We start from the raw sequence: 17,197 nt of genomic DNA, 5'->3' as shown, positions 1-17,197 counted from the left end.
TTTAAAAATTATTTCTTAAAAAATATGTTTTTTAAAAGAAAAAATCGCAATCATTTTATTGAATTTTAAATAATATTAAATTTATAATATTAATTATTAATAATTTTATTAATAAATTTATATTATTATTAAATCAAATTTTATTATTAAGTTATATTAATAATTAAATAAATTATTAATTAATGAAATATAGTTGAATAAATTATTAGTTAATTTAATTAAATTTGATTTAATTAAGGATTACTAATAATGAAAGTATTTAACGAAGTTGTAAATTTAGTTATTGTTGTTAATCATAAATAATATTAATTTTTACTAAAATTGTAATTATTCGATTAAGATCAATAATTGTTAATTTCATAACTTAAATAATTAAAGGATTATTCCTAAACTATTTTTAGGATGTTAAATCTAATAATAAGGATAACTTTATATATATTTGAGCCAATAAATTAATGGGTTGACTTGTAAATTAAGCAGAGAATCTCATACACTTAGAACGTACATTGAAACACAAATTGAAACTTTACTGTTAACCCTATTATGTATTTTGAAATCAACCCAAACTATGAACTGTACTGTTTTGTTTATGTTATCTATGTTTTGGGGTTGTTTTAGATGTTGACCAGTTTAGGTTGTTACCAGAGGCTTGGGGGTTATGTGATTGTGATGTTATGATGATTTCATCTCGATCTTTTAAACCCAACCATGGTGATATGATCAGAGTGCTCTATGATGGATGTTTTTACTGTTTGCTATTGCTTTCCAGTTTCCTGGTGAGAAGCTGATGGTGTATGTATTTGAGTTACCCGACTTAACCATTTTTGAGTCATCGATCAGTTATACTTGGGTTGCTTTCCAGTTGCCTTGATGGGATTGAAGTGTTTTGCTATGCTCTTGATGATGTCATGTTATGACATGTTTTACTTGACCATTTTGGAGTCTTCAATCAGTATTGTGATTTATTATTGGGATTCTTTCTAGTTGATCATTGGAGAACCATTGGATATTGTGACTCATCATTGACGCCTTCAGTTACTGATAGAGAACTGTTGTGATCATTATGATTATTATTTGATGCTTATCAGTTGCTCATGGAGAACTGATGGGATTATTGTGGATTATATTTATGGTGCTTTCAGTCACTTGTATAGGATTGAGGTGATTTTATTATGATTCTTTGATTTGCGATGTCATGAGCCTAGGGTAGGTTATTGTTGTCACTTAGGTTTGCACCCTTGTCCAAAGCCTGTGCATGAGGACAACCTAGTGAAACATGGAAACAACCTCCAAGCTGTGGGACTTGAACTGTGAGGTTGAGTCTCCAGAGAAGGTCAACTTCCTCTTACTATCAAGGCGCACCTAACTATTCTTGGAGAGGAAAAGGGAGAAGGAGAACATGAAATAAAATCTACCTAATCTAATCTAAAGAGGTGATGCACCAAAATAGAGTGTTTAGACCAAACTTTTCCCATATATGCACTATTGAACCAGAATGAAACTAAGGATATACACATTCAGACTTGCTTTAATCTAATAATCTCATGCAGATCAAAAGACCAAGATGAATGGCATAAGGAAATAGAGATTCACTTATATTATCATTCATAGGCCAAGGAGATATAGTCATGCAGATTATAGATCTCTACAAAACACCAGTAAGAGGAAAAGAGTTCTTGCACTTTCATACCAATGGCTGAAAGAGATAAGACAAAAAATCATGTAGTTCAGAGGCACAGGGGAATTTGCATTGAGAATTTACAGAGCAGTAATAGGGAAAAAAGAGAAAGGTCGACCCTTACAAAATTCATAAAATTTTGCATTTATAGATTAGGCATAACTGAGATGTCCTCCAACTGTAATTACTTCGCAACAACCTGCCATTAAGTCCCGCAGAGAACAATCATGAAGAAAATCTGATCTGGATATAGATCCAGACGCAATGATATCTGAACCTCTATGTCAAATAATGCCTTGAGAAGATAGAAATGGCACCATAACTGTGCTCTGACCAAGTAGATAGGTTGGATTGGGGGGTAGAGTGTTCCTCTTTGTTTTGTATTTACTCCAAGGTGGTTGGAATCGATCATAAGATCAGATTATACAAAAAACCTTAGTATCCCCTGTTCCCAGTTCACGAACTAGCATGGTCAGCAAGTCAACATAACTCTAGCACCAGAATGAGCCATGTGGACCAATGATCTCTTTTCACTTTGCCACCCACAAGGTCTTCTCGAGGTTGACCAAACTTTCTTTACTAACTGCGCCAATTCCTCAAACTCCAACTACGACGGTCACATTAACTGCCAGCGCATCTAACCGTTACTGCCTCCACCAGACCCACTCGGACATGTGGCGCAATGGCGCTATGTCACTATGGGTATCCTTTGAGCAATTTCCCATAGTAAGATAGTGCCCACCATTGATCCAGACTGATTTGATGATCGTGAAGACTCGCCGTATTACTACGTTATCTCCTTAAAACTTTTGGGCCCATGAAACAATTCGCAATCACTTGGCATCCAACTCAGCCCAATATAGTACCATCCTTGCAGTTTCATAACACTCAGTTCCACCTTGCCACACATCGTCGAGGTGCTATGTTGCTATGGGTATCCTCCGAGCAATTTCCCATAGCGAGATTTGACGGTGAGCAAGATGGATCTGACCTATCAGTATACCAACCAATAAGAAACTGGCCATGTGCCAACCTATTTGACAAGTCCTTGTAGTTTCACCTCACGGGAATGCATCGATCGTTGATCTCCACAAGATCAATTATCGTGGAAAATCCTCATCATACTGCGCTTGCCTCGTCAAAATTTTGGGCCCACGAAACACTTAGCAACCACCTGGCACTACCTGGCATCTTCATCTTGGCATGACCTGGCCCCACTGATCCATGTGGCACAATGGCACTATGTCGCTATGGGTAATATCCTCACAGCTTTCCATAGCGAGATAGTGCCTATCGTCGATTTCCTTAGATCTATGGTGATCAACAAAATTGTACAACTACACACTGAGTTGGCTGAATGGACCAATGAAATATCACCACTGTACTATGACCCACCTAATAAATGCCATCGAGGATGAGCCGTAATATTACTTTGGAGAAGGGCAGGCCCATTACGTCATCTGTGCCACGCATCATCGAGGTGCTATGTCACTATGGATAATATGCTCCCAGCTTCCCATAGCTAGATAGTGCCCACCATTGATCCAGACTGACCTGATGATGAGGAAATCCTCATGTGTTCGAAAGGGGCGTGGGTCTAGGTAACTGCTGACATCAATGAACTACCCAGCTGGTGATGAATCAAAGCCTCGTTCCAAGCACAGTCATCCTTCCATGTTGCCTGGGGTCCCACCGTGTTTTCCAAATTTCATCACTGATATCTAATGGGGCATACTTGGGACCCACCTTCTTTTTGATGTCGCTGTAGTAACACTTTCTGTCTGGGCGCTATGTTGCTAATGGTGAGGAACACAAATTTTTTGATAGTGCCATAGTGCCCTCTAGGGATTTATCAAAACTTGGCACTAGAGAAACAATAAGGAAAGGGAGGACCCACCAGCCATGTGGCCAAAAGGCACTATGTTGCTATGGCAAAACAACGTGCAACTTCCCATAGCGAGATAGGGCCAACTGTTGATCTTCCTCAATCCGATGATGGGGACTTGCGGGCCGGCAGAAACATTAAAATGCACAGGGAAATAAATATAATAAGGTTAGCATAAAGTATTTTGTGCCCTTTTGAATATTTAAAACTTGTGAATGTTAATACGTCAAATTTAAATGCGGTGATTCTGGCGAGAAGGCAAAAATGACCAACAAATTTGGTGACTCAGAGGGGACACAAGCCAGCTATGTGTAGACTAGTGACCTCATGCATCCATTGGGCTACAGACTCAAAAAGGTGTGGATCTTGTGTATACTATGAAACCCTAACCCTACCTCTAAGAGGAAAACCATGAAACCCTTATCTTTGCAACTGGAACTAGAGATGAAACCTTCTTTCTGCAACCACAAAACTTCAAGAAAATTGGCTATCTCATGGGGACAATCCTATGCTTGTGCACTTCTTGGAAGAGTAGGGAAAAAATTGGAAATGAAACTAAGCTAACTATGTACAGGGAATCTCAACCCCTGTCAGAAACACGGCTTGAGATAGATCCCATTGACTGGGATGGGGAAAATTTCACCACCAAGATTACTTAATTGGAAAGCATTGGCTTGCCTGCAACTGACAATCAGATAGGGACCACTCCATAATGCATCAAACTTTGAGTGTCTTCCTAGTTTTTCCCTATCTGCATCCCATTTTAGAACCAAATCTCCCTCCCTGAAGATTCTGACCCTAGCCTTCCTGTCAAAACTCTTTTTTACTTGCTGTTGGTGTGTCTCTAGGGTCCGCATGGCTTTATTTCTCTTCTCTTCTAGCTCCATTAGCTCTGCCATTCTTACTGTCATGGCATCATCTTCAATCAACTCCAGCTGATGAGCTAGCTCTAGGGATGGGAACTCCAATGAAATTGGAAGCCTTGCTTCTTTGCCATAAACTAACATGAATGGTGAATTCCCTATTGACCTTTTAGGCATTATTCTATCAGCCCATAGGGTAATCTTCAGTTTTTTATGCCAACACCTCTGGTTATCTTCTATTGTCCTTTTCATGATCTTGATCAGGTTCTTGTTGGAGGACTCAGCCAAACCATTACTTGGAGGATAGTAATTTGAGGATGTCCTCAAATAGATATTATGATCCACTGCCCATGCACAAATCTGAGCTCCAACAAAAGACTTTGCATTATCTAAAATAATGATTGAAGGGGCACCAAACTTGGTCATAATTCCATCAAGGAACTCAACAACTAAAGATTCAGTGGCATCCTTCAATGCAATTGCCTCTGTCCATCTAGTGAAGTAATCTGTAGCAGCTAAAATCCATTTGTGACCTAAATTAGAAGGAGAATTGATAGGGCCTATGAAATCCAATCCCCATTGAGCAAAAGGTTGGTCCACCTAAATAGGATGAAGGGGAGGAGCTGCAAGTCTTTGTTTTCTAGAGAAGGCACATTTTCCACACTTCCTCACATACTTACGACAATCATGAAACAGAGATGGCCAGTAATAACTAGCCCTCATGATCTTCATTACAGTTGTCCTTGCTGAGAAGTGGCCACCATCAGGACCATCATGAAGTTCTTTGATCATTCTTTTAGCCTGGTCTATATCAAGGCATTTTAATAGGGCTCCATTAAAATCTTTTCTAAAGAGGACACTGTCAACTATGACATAAGGAATTGACTGTAATCTATACTGTCTCTTTTTAGTTCTATCTAATCCTTGAGGGTATCCATTGCCTAATAAGAAACTCATCATATCATCCATCCAACTCCTTGGGTCACTATTTCTTACCTCTTGTCACTCTGTTAGTATCATAGTAGCTTCCTCATCAGGTTCTTGAGATGATAACATCTGTTTACACAACCCCCTCCCTCTTACTAGCTTGGTAATCTAAATGTCAATATCATATTCCATCACTTTAGTAATCCAGCCAGCTCTTTTCTCATTAATATCTTTTCTCAAAAGAAAATCCTTCACACTAGCATGGGGTACTAACAAATGAATCTTATTATGAGACAAGATGTGTTTGAATTTCTTTAAAGCTTTGATGACTACAAGCGCTTGCTTCTCTACATAGCTGTATTTATCTTCATATTCTTTAAGCCCTTCACTAAAGAAAGCTATGGGCTGCTCATCACCTTTATCATTTCTTTGAGTCAGGACAACAGAAATACTTGACTCACCACCTAGGGTATAAAGAATGAAATCCTTCTCAAAGTTTGGATTAATGAGAGTAGGGGCTGAGGCTATGCCTGTCTTGATTTCTTCAAAACTTTCCTTCCCTTACGTGGTCCATGCAAAGACCATACCTTTCTTGAGCATAGCTGTAAGAGGTTTCACCATGGTAGCAAGATTTGGAATAAATCTTCTCACAAAATTTATCCTGCCTAGGAAACTTTGCAACCCTTTCTTGTGTTTAGGAAGAGGGAGGGCAAGTATTGCTTTTGTCCTCTCTAGATCAATGGTTAAGCCATTCTCAGAAACAATATGTCCTAATAATTTTCCTTGGTTAGTAGCAAAGATTCACTTGCTTGGGTTAAGGGAAACCCCAAACTCTTTGCATCTTAGGAATACTTGTCTTAGATGATCAAAATGATCTTCTACATCCTTTGAATACATAGTGATATCATCAAGGTAAACTAAGACAAACTTGTCAATCAATCTTTTGAAGGCCATCTCCATTGCCTTCTGAAATGTAGGACCTGCATTGGTTAGCCCAAATGGCATCTTATAATAAGCATAGGTACCCCATTTAGTGGTAAATGCAGTCTTGTACCTATCAGACTCTTTAACCAGCACTTGATTGTAGCCAAAAAATCCATCAAGAAATGAAAATCTCTTTGAACCACTAACCTTGGACAAAATCTACTCCATAGAAGGGAGAGGATGGTGATCTTTAAGGGAAGCTTGGTTAAGGTCCCTAAAGTCCACACACAATCTAATTTCTCTATTCTTCTTCCTAACAGGGACAAGGTATGCTACCCATGATGAGTGTTTGATAGGGACAATTATGTGGGCCTCAATCAATTTGGATAGCTCCTTTCTTATCAAGGGTTCAATTTTAGGATTCATTGGTCTCTATTTTTGTCTTACTGGTTTCACATCATTAATTAAATCTATGGTATGCTAAAACAACGTTGGGTCAAAGCCCTTTAATTCATCATATGTCCAAGCAAATAAATCATTAAATTCTTGATATAGATGAATAAAATTTTCTTGTTCAATTTTAGAACATACCTTCCCCATGTTTAAGGACTTTCCATCAGCAACCATGACTGGAATGTAGTCATCTTCATCAACAGATAGGTTCATGTCTTTGCCTCTTGCTTGATCATCAGGATTAAAAACACTCTCTAGAGTAATGAGACCTTTAGGTAGCTTGTTAGAACTGAGATGAATGATCTGATCACCATACTGATCCTGTAGTCTCAACTGGTTGCTGCCTGAAAACTCTGCTTCATTCAGCAAGAAGCTGACAATTTGCTCATTAGATTCAAACACTTGCCAATGGATGTTGTTATCAAGGATGACAGGCCTTACTACTACTCTAATTTATTTCTTCTTCTCCTCAAGATTCCTTGGCACATCATGTTGGCGCTAAAAATTGCATGGTCAATTTTTAGCACCATTGAAAAAATCAAGCCCTTAAACGCTTTTAAAATGCATATGTGCCTGGTTGTACCCGACTGTCCATTTGAGACCCCTAAGGTGTTTAATGCTTCTAGCACCTTTCATTCAGCATGCCTAAGCATTTCATGAAGTTAAATTGAGTTTCTGAGTCATTTGACGAAGTCTCGTTTCAAGCATTTGTCAAATTTGCAATTCTGCCCTAGTGTCAAACAACAACAGGAGGCTGTGTTTGCCATTGAATATCTCACACCCAAAAAATTTTCATGACTTGCCACTTTGAGATTATCTAGCATCCATACCCAAGAACCTACGTTTCAGATTTTGAGTCATTTCAAGTTCGTTTGACTAGGTTTTGAATCCCTCGAAGTTGGTCAATTACTGTTTTCATGCTTTTGCACTTTGCACCTAATTCTGGGAAGCCCTGTTTGACGTGCTATAACTTTGACCTAGTTGACTAAAATGCTAAATTTCCTTTTTCATTGCATGGTAGACGTCAGATACTTCCCATGTTTCAATTTTTAAGTCCTAACGAATCCGTTTGATCAGTTTTCAAACGTGATTCCAAACACAATTTATGACTTTTTACTGGTGTCAGTACTTGCAGATTTATCAGTACCCCTATTCGTGACATTATAACTCATGATCTATAATAGGTGAGATCGAATGGTTTGTTTCCCTGTGTTCTACTCTAAAAATACTCCAAGTGTGCCAATTTTCAAATCTTGATGAATCCGTTTGCACACTTTTCCAGGGCTATTCCATTTGTAAAAATTGCTATGTTATCATTGTTTCTTGTCTTGTAAATCCAAGTAGCCAACTTCAGACGCTCGCCAAATGTGCCTCATGATTTTTCAAGAGCCCAAATTGCATATTCATAATGTCCTCATGACAGAGAATGAGTGCCCCAGTTTTCGTTTCCCCATGTGCTCATTTGCTTAGTTTCCCGTGCCAAATCCAAACCCAGTTTATGGTATTCTGACATGTTTTGGTGCAGGTAATTCTAAAGGGGTGACTTTTATGGTCAATATCTTTTGACCCTAAATTCTTCATGAGACGAGATTCAACAGGATGTAAGTATGCGGAACAAAGATTCAGTGTGCCAGTTTTTAGAGCTTGGTCAGGTGTTTGGATCAGTTTTTAAAGCTAGCTGATAGGCCCTGTTAGCTGAAAGTCGTAGTTTTCAGATAAGTGGTAAAATGGTTTCCAGTTGATTAATCAGTGGTCAAATTTGTTTCTAATTAGTGCTGAAGGGGCCAGTTTGCCAACTTAGATGTTTGAAAATGAATTTTTTTTTAGCCGGACCTACTTTAGGGTCCGACTAATTGCCTCAGACTGGTTGGATGTCTTGGGATCTTAAAGGCATCACTGAGTTTTCAAAATGACAAAAATGGATTAGACTGAATATGGTCTTTTGAAAATATAAAGGCAAGCCAATCAGCTGAGAGAAGGATATATGGGGATATGCACTGGCATGCACCAATGGAATGAAAAATAGTTTTCAGTATTATATGGAAGATGCTAAGTTCGACCTTTTTCTTCTAAAGATAAATATGTTTATTATAGAATTTATACTCTCTCAATTGCATTAAAATATGTTAGGTTTGATGCCATGATCTTGTGGTATATGTGCTATGAGCCACAAAGACGCATTGACGAAGACAAGTTTGCAAGAAAATAGAAGCCTACACAGTATTCAAATAAAAAACCATGGCATTAGCAAGTGATGCTCACATGGTGGAGAAAAAAGAAGCCACTGTCGATAGAATGAAAAGATCTCCCTCGCAAGAAAAATAAGTCACACCAATTCAAAAGGAGGCAGGCACATTTTTGGAGCTAGAAACTCGCCACACCAAATGAGAGAGAGCCCATGTTGCTTGAAGAAAGCACAAGACCCATAATAGCAATGAAAACAACCTCTGCATGGAAAGACGTCAGGTTAAGAGCCATTTACGCAACTTGTAGCAAGATGCATTCAACGCCCTTAAAAATGAACAGCCAATTAAAAAGCCATTCCATGCAGCCTGTAGAGACAAAGAACACACGCATTTAGCAAAGCAACTAAGAAAATAGTCACGCCTTTTAAGTGAAACTCACATAGAGCAACCCCACGCCTTCACAGAGGATCCATTTGGAGGCTGTTGCAGTAGAAAGAGAACCATGCTATTTCAAGGAAACCGCCATGTGGAAAAGCCCATGCATATGTCATTTAAAAGGTAGAAGTCCCACACTTAAAGAGCAGGCAATTTTTGACATATGAGAAGTAACGCCCACAAGAAAATGCATTAAACAAGGCATGGCTTGGGATAGAGGAAAGACACATTGCTATATAAAGGAAGAACCTGTACTTTTTAAAGGAATCCACCATCACCAAAAGAAAAATTGCAGAGGACGTCTCAGCCAAACCACCAAAGAAAGCATTATTATAATAAGAGCATGCCCACGCCAAATAGTAAGGAAGAGCCCACATTTTTCAGGAGGGGACGACATCTGCAGGGAAGGTTTCATGTTTTCTATATTAAGCCATAGCGAATCTGTTAGGCAGACCATGTAAGAGTCAAAGGCATCATGAACAGCTATAACAAGAGAAACGACTCACGCCAAGAGCAGAACTCCAGCGTCACAGAAAGAGTATACATGCTAAAGATAGGAAGAAGCATGAAGTCAGAGATTAAAAATACAGAGTAAAGTTTTTTCAAAACCTTTAATCCCACATTTTTCGTGAGCAAGATATTTTAACTATTTAAATACCAAAACACTCAATTGACATTGTGTCTTAAGACACGAGCCATTTTGGAAGCCGCTTGCTATGATGTGGACCCCAGTTTAATTGTGAGGTAAGAAAAAGTTTTAAACATACACGTAGATAAAGGAGATGATGTCAGCAGGAATGGAGATTGAAAAAATGAGAAATCCGGCTAGTCGCTACCTCACTAGCTGAAAAATCTTGGCAACTCCGGCTAGCAAAGTAGCGAGGTTGCCGGAAAAACATAAAAATCTAGTGAGATCCAAAATGTTACGTGAGTTCAATAGCAGTGCCGTCAACAAATCAAATGTTGACAAGTGGCAGGGACAGAGTGACTGGGTTATGGTGTGGCGAGCAAATGTCAGGAGCGCACTAGATTGCGCCACGTGGTAGATCTGATAGTTCACATTACCTCACTAATCGAAGTTGCTCACCAGTTAAGCATGGCGAAGTAGCAAGGAGATGACATGTGGTAGATGATGCAGATCAGGTTCCAATCACAAAGTGACATGTGGTGCTTGGTCAACAGCAATTGACCACAGATTAAAAGGGTCAGGGAAATATTGAAGAGTTGAAAATAATAATATTTTATTATTATTTTTGTTGAAAATGCCCACGTCAAGTTTTAAAATCAAATGGGACATTTTGTAAAGTTTATACTTTAGAATTTTTCAAATTTTATAAAAAATTAAATGTACAGACATGAGTTTCTAGGAGAGGAGTCATTTTCAAAATGACTCTCAGGAGGTTTCCAAGAGGCCAGATAGGCCAGAATCGGGAGAAGACAAACTTTTCGATTCTGGAGTCAGTTTTTGCACAGGTATCAGTCTATTTGAGCTACAAGAGGATTTGTCTTAGATACCTGAATTGCAACCGTTTTTAGACCAAGAAGTTCAATTGTGAATTTTGACAAGTTAATAGCTTGAATATGCATAAAAGATAAGGAGAATTCAATTGGGGGCATTTATGAGTCAGTTAGATGAAGTTTTATCAGCATTTTGATGCAAATCAGATATTTAGCAAATAAGGGATTTCATCATTCAGCTGGGGATATTTTGTAAATCAGTTACAATGTAATGATGAAATAGAAAATCAAATCAGATGGAAGAAAGAGGTTAGAGAGAGTCTTTTCAGTTGCAAGAGATGAAATTCTCAAGGGACACATGTTGATTGTAGGTTCAATCCGAGAATTCATCTTCATCCTATATTATTCTTTCTTTCTTCCATTATAGGGGTTCTAGTCTTTGCACTGAGAAACCATTCTTTAGCATTTCTTCTTGTATTGAACAACATTTTGAGTTTTATGCAAATAGTTCATGTCTGTTAGGTGATTTATCAAGTATTTTGTACATCTTTCATGTATTTGATTTCAAAGAAAGCAAATAAAGAGCGGTAATGGTTTCAAATTTAGCCTGAATCTTGTCTCTTGTGTGTGGATTTGTAACCTTTTCTAGTTTATGATCAAAGACCATAGATTAGGTTGCATCGCATTTCATGATGTATGTGATTGAAATACCTTGCTTGTGGAACCAAGAGCCATATAACTGCTTGGTGTTTATCATAGGGTTTACTGATTTCATGATGGGATATTTTGAGTATGAGATTCATTTTGATGCAGATGTCAGTTCACAAAGTGAAGGATAGATCAGGGATCTTGATGTAGAGATATGTCTGAGATTTCCAAGAGATGTATGGTTATAATTCATTTAATTGCCCAATAGATAAGGCACTGATCATAGATAGGATCATTAAATTTTGTTGCTCATACCTAGGTCTTTCTGTCATCAATCTATTAAATCATTTTCATTTTATGTTGAAAGGTATTCAAAGTATAACCCGCACTTAGCTTTCCAGTTTCATGAGTCATGTCCTTAGCTATTTCATGCTTGTGATCTCCTGGTTAAGCATAGAAGAATTAGGGATTTCATCTGCTTTTATAGATCCTGAATATGGTTATTGCACTGGTACCATATAAAGAATCTGTAGGTCCACCCGCCTAGGTTTTGCAGAGCCTGAAGAAGAAGAAGGGTCATGCCTTATAGTTGGCCTAGTGTCTGAATGGATGTGTTGATAATGGGAGTTAGCTGCCCCTAGATGCATCTTGTTCTCATCAGGATAATTGGAAACGGGTAACATTTTCAAACACCAACAAAATTGCGACTCTGCTGGGGAGTCTATGAAGAAATTCATTGTTAGAATTACTGGAATCTCTGGTATAAATAGCAAGGTCATGAAGTAGTTTCCATTTCTTTGCTGAAGATTCATGTCCCCCAGTGTTCTTATTCATTGACAACAGAAGTTTAATTGAATTGAATAATTTGCCATATCAAAGTCCCTTGAAATTTTGATAAGTTGTCGTCAAAATTCAAAGTTAATGTCATGTTCTTTTAGTTTGTCAAGAATGTGAAATTACCCTGTTGTTGAATACAATTTGCAAATACCAGTTGTAAGTTTTGGACCATCTTGTTTTGTTTTGCAAGTTGGTTAATCTTTTCTCACTAAGTGAGTGGCGACTCAAAGTAAAATCTCTGCACCAGTGCTTCAAAATGTGAAGGTATTCTGAAGGAAACAACAGTGGGAAGGTAGATTTGAAGAGTTCATTTCAAGTTCTTGACACTGGGTAAAAGAATCAAACGAGATGCAGTGCAAGTGTTAATAAATCTGGTTAAGATTTGAATCTGTTGTTATTTGCAGCATTGAAGTAGTTGCAGGCATCCATAGTGAGTGGTATTTTCCACTTTCATGTGTTCTCATTTACATGAAAGTAAGATTTCAAAATTTTCTCCATCAAATGGTTTATAGCATTAAATAGGAGATTGGTTCAGTACAATTCAACATGCTTTGTGGAAAGTAGATTCAGCAAAAGTGTTTTATATGTCAAAGTATGTTTAAAGTTTTGAATTGGTAGAAAGAACTCTAGATCTGCTGCAATTAATAAATTCTGGAAGTGTCTAATGGTGAATGAGTCTTGAGTTTGAAGAATGTCGAGTTTCATCTCATCTAGTATGTAGCCTGTTAGTGAAAGTTTTAGATATGTTTCTACCAGGAGGTATATGCCATTAAATTTTAATGGTATCCATTGTTTCCCAAACACTATGCCTTGTAACCTTAGAAAGTATTTGCCTAAGTTTGGTAGAAACCATGAAAATTCAGCCAGTCATCATGTTCAGCTGTTTAGTGACTTGGTTAGTGATTTTTAAATTGCTCATGAAGACATTCAGATGAAATTGTTTGTTCAGACTTTAGAGGATGATGCTAGGGACTGGTTTTCATTCCTACTAGCATGTTCAATTTCATCCTGTGATGAACTAATGTTAGCCTTCATGATGCAGTTCGGGGAAAGAGTAAGCATCTCTGATTATTTTGATAAGTTTTTGAAAATTCAAATAAGGAATGGTGAGTTAGTTCCTGAATTTAATATCAGATTTGCAAAGATTTTAAATGAAATTCCTGAAAGCTACAAGCCGGATGATCAAATGTGCTTAGTGGTTTACCTTGGGGCATTTGACAAAAAGATGAACTATCTGTTGAGAGATAAGGAACCTAGAACTTTGCATCAGACATTCATGATAGCAATAGAGATTGAGAATAACATAAAATATGGCTTAACCCAAAGTCACTTCTCTAGAAATGTTTGCCGGCAAGATGAGGTGCAAAGAATAAATCAATGTCATATAGAATGTTTAATTTCAGATTAGCAAATAAGTACCCCTGCTGTTGTAAATAGTTTTGTTGAAGATTCAAAAATAAAAACATGTGAGCATGAAATCTCTTTGTTGCAAAGAAGAAATGATTCCATTAGTGCTGAATTGAATGCACAAGTTTATGGTATTACAACAACAAATGATAGAATTGATTCACTTGATGAGTTATCTAGGCAAGATATAAATCCAGTCATTCATTTTCCCGTTGATGATTTGCACTGTGTTGAAAACATAACGAATCAGGAAGAGGAATGGTATTTATCCCAGTATGAGGATGAAGAACCTGGAAGTGATGTATCAAGTGATAAAGATGAAGTTGCTGATCCAACATATTGTGAAGAAGCATCATGTGAAGGCAATGGCGAGACTTGCTGCTCAAATCAAGAAGAGGATTGTGATAGTACATATGTGTCTTCATGTGAATCACATGCTGATTGGGAAGAAGAAAGTAATCATGAAAGTGAGTGCTCGTATGTCAGTAAAGGTATGAATTATTTTCTTAAATCTGAAAGTGAGTGTCCATTTCTGAATTGTGTAAATTAGTTTGATATTGAAAGTCATGAAGAAAATGTGTCTACACAATATGAAGACAAAGAGGTTATCCATAGAGATGTATTACCTAATTGTGTAGAAGAGTGTCTTGAGGATGAGTGCAGTGATGATCAATATGTGATTGATCCTGAGATTAATGCATCAGCACCTATTGGTAAGATAAACAATGATTTTCTTGCAAGACATTTGAATCACCTATATGGAGACAATGAAAGTAAATTTGATTTGTATTCTACATGCTTTGTTGATGGAGTGGATATTGAGTCTTCATATGATTCTGATTTTTCTTCTTCATATGCTGAAAGTGTCCATGACAGTGATGCTAGAAATGGTTTTAAAGTTTTCACTAATCCGTTATATGGTGAGGAGTTTGACATTGATCAGCACATCACTTGTCCTAATGTCTACAAAGGCGCTTTGCATGGAGTTATCAATCCTCTTTTTGAAGAACACATGGACAATTCAGATTTAGTTGAGAATGAGTTTAATGATGATACTTTATCCTACTGCTGTGAGAAATCAAGTTCTTCTTCTTCTGAGTATGATAGTAAAACTGATGATTATATTGCATTTGATGAGGTAAATGACATGGCATTTGACAAAGTTGTTCCTGAAAATCAGTATGCACCTTGCAATGAGATTTATAATGAACTCTCTGATGAGAAGACTAATCTATTTGCTGATTGTGAAGAACCATTTGAAGATTATGGATTATTTTTAAATTCTGATGTGGATGACATATGTGAATATTAGTCAAATTGTTCATTTGATTCCTATCCAGTTATGCAAAGGGATACACATTTTGAAGGTATGAGTGGTCTTTTTCCCCAAGTTGAATATGAAGCCTTCATATTCGAGAATGATAGCATGCATGGGCCATTAAATGAAGAGAGTTTTTAGTTTCAGTCTAATATGTTTAAGCATGCTGATTAGTATCTTCATAATGAGCTAATGGTTGAAGATGAAATAAGTTTTTATATGCATTATGAAAGTAAGAGTGATAATTTTGTTTTGCCGAGTGATTTGTTATACAATGATAATCTGATTGGTGAGACTGACATGAGTGGAAATTTCAGTTTACCTCATGAAAGTTCAGATGAAAATCATGTTTATGACAGAGGTAAATAGTTTTTTTGAAGTTCGGTGGCCCAGGGCCATCATGTGTACATAATCTTGGTAGTTGTAGTTGTTTCCCTGTTTTCAATAAAGCTGTTGGAGAGAAGTTTTGAAGTTTTTGGGAATGGTCTGCTTCCTCTAGAGATCTAAGATCTTACCATTCTCGCAAGGGATATGCATCCCTAGATAGAGCCACTGTTGGCGCTAAAAATTGCATGGTCAATTTTCAGCACTACTAAAAAAATCAAGCCCTTAAACGCTTTTAAAATGCATATGTGCCTAGTTGTACTCGGCTGTCCATTTGAGACCCCTAAGGTGTTTAATGCTTCTAGCACCTTTCATTCAGCATGCCTAAGCATTTTGTGAAGTTAAATTGAGTTTCTGATTCATTTGACGAAGTCCTGTTTCAAGCATTTGTAAAATTTGCAATTCTGCCGTAGTGTCAAACAGCGATAGGAGGCTGTGTTTTCCATTGAATATCTCGCACCCAAAAATTTTTCATGACTTGCCACTTTGAGATTATCTAGTGTCCATACCTAAGAACCTACATTCCAGATTTTGAGTCATTTCAAGTTCTTCTGACTAGGTTTTGAATCCCTCAAAGTTGGTCAATTACTGTTTTCATGCTTTTGCACTTTGCACCTAATTCCGGGAAGCCCTGTTTGACATGCTATAACTTTGACCCAGTTGAATAAAATGCTAAATTTCCTTTTGCATCGCATGGTAGATGTCAGAGACTTCCCATGTTTCAATTTTTAAGTCCTGACGAATCCGTTTGATCAGTTTTCAAACGTGATTGCAAACACAATTTATGACTTTTTACTGGTGTCAACACTTGCAGATTTATCAGTACCCCTATTCGTGACATTATAACTCATGATTCGTGATAGGTGAGATCAAATGGTTTGTTTCCCTGTGTTCTACTCTGAAAATACTCCAAGTGTGCCAGTTTTCAAATCTTGACGAATCCGTTTGCACACTTTTCTAGGGCTATTCCATTTGTAAAAATTGCTATGTTATCATTGTTTCCTGTCTTGTAAATCCAGGTAGCCAACTTCAGACGCTCGCCAAATGCGCCTCATGATTTTTCAAGAGCCCAAATTGCATATTCATAATGTCCTCATGACAAAGAATGAGTGTCCCAGTTTTCGTTTCCCCATGTGCTCATTTGCTTAGTTTCTCGAGCCAAATCCAAACCCAGTTTATGGTATTCTGACATGTTTTAGTGCAGGTAATTCTAAAGGGGCAACTTTGATGGTCAATATCTTTTGACCCTGAATTCATCATGAGAGGAGATTCAACAGGATGTAAGTATGCAGAACAAAGATTCAGTGTGCCAGTTTTCAGAGCTTGGTCAGGTGTTTGGATCAGTTTTTAAAGCCAACTGACAGGCCCTGTTAGCTGAAAGTCGCAGTTTGCAGATAAGTGGTAAAATGGTTTCTAGTTGATTAATCAGTGGTCAAATTTGTTTCTAATCAGTGCTGAAGGGGTCAGTTTACCAACTCAGATGTTTGAAAATGAATTTTTTTTTAGCCAGACCTACTTTGGGGTCCGAGTAATTGCCTCAGACTAATTGGATGTCTTGGGATCTTAAAGGCATCACTGAGTTTTCAAAATGACTAAAATGGATTAGACTAAATATGGTCTTTTGAAAATATAAAGGCAAGCCAATCAACTGAGAGAAGGATATATGGGGATATGCACTGGCATGCACCAATGGAATGAAAAATAGTTTTCAGTATTATATGGAAGATGCTAAGTTCGACCTTTTTCTTCTAAAGATAAATATGTTTATTATAGAATTTATACTCTCTCAATTGC

This window comes from Cupressus sempervirens, chromosome 2 (assembly GCF_028749045.1).
Source record: "Cupressus sempervirens isolate cs-2001-9-10 chromosome 2, ASM2874904v1, whole genome shotgun sequence".
Classification (NCBI taxonomy): domain Eukaryota; kingdom Viridiplantae; phylum Streptophyta; class Pinopsida; order Cupressales; family Cupressaceae; genus Cupressus; species Cupressus sempervirens.
Note: the sequence above shows the minus strand (reverse complement) of the source record.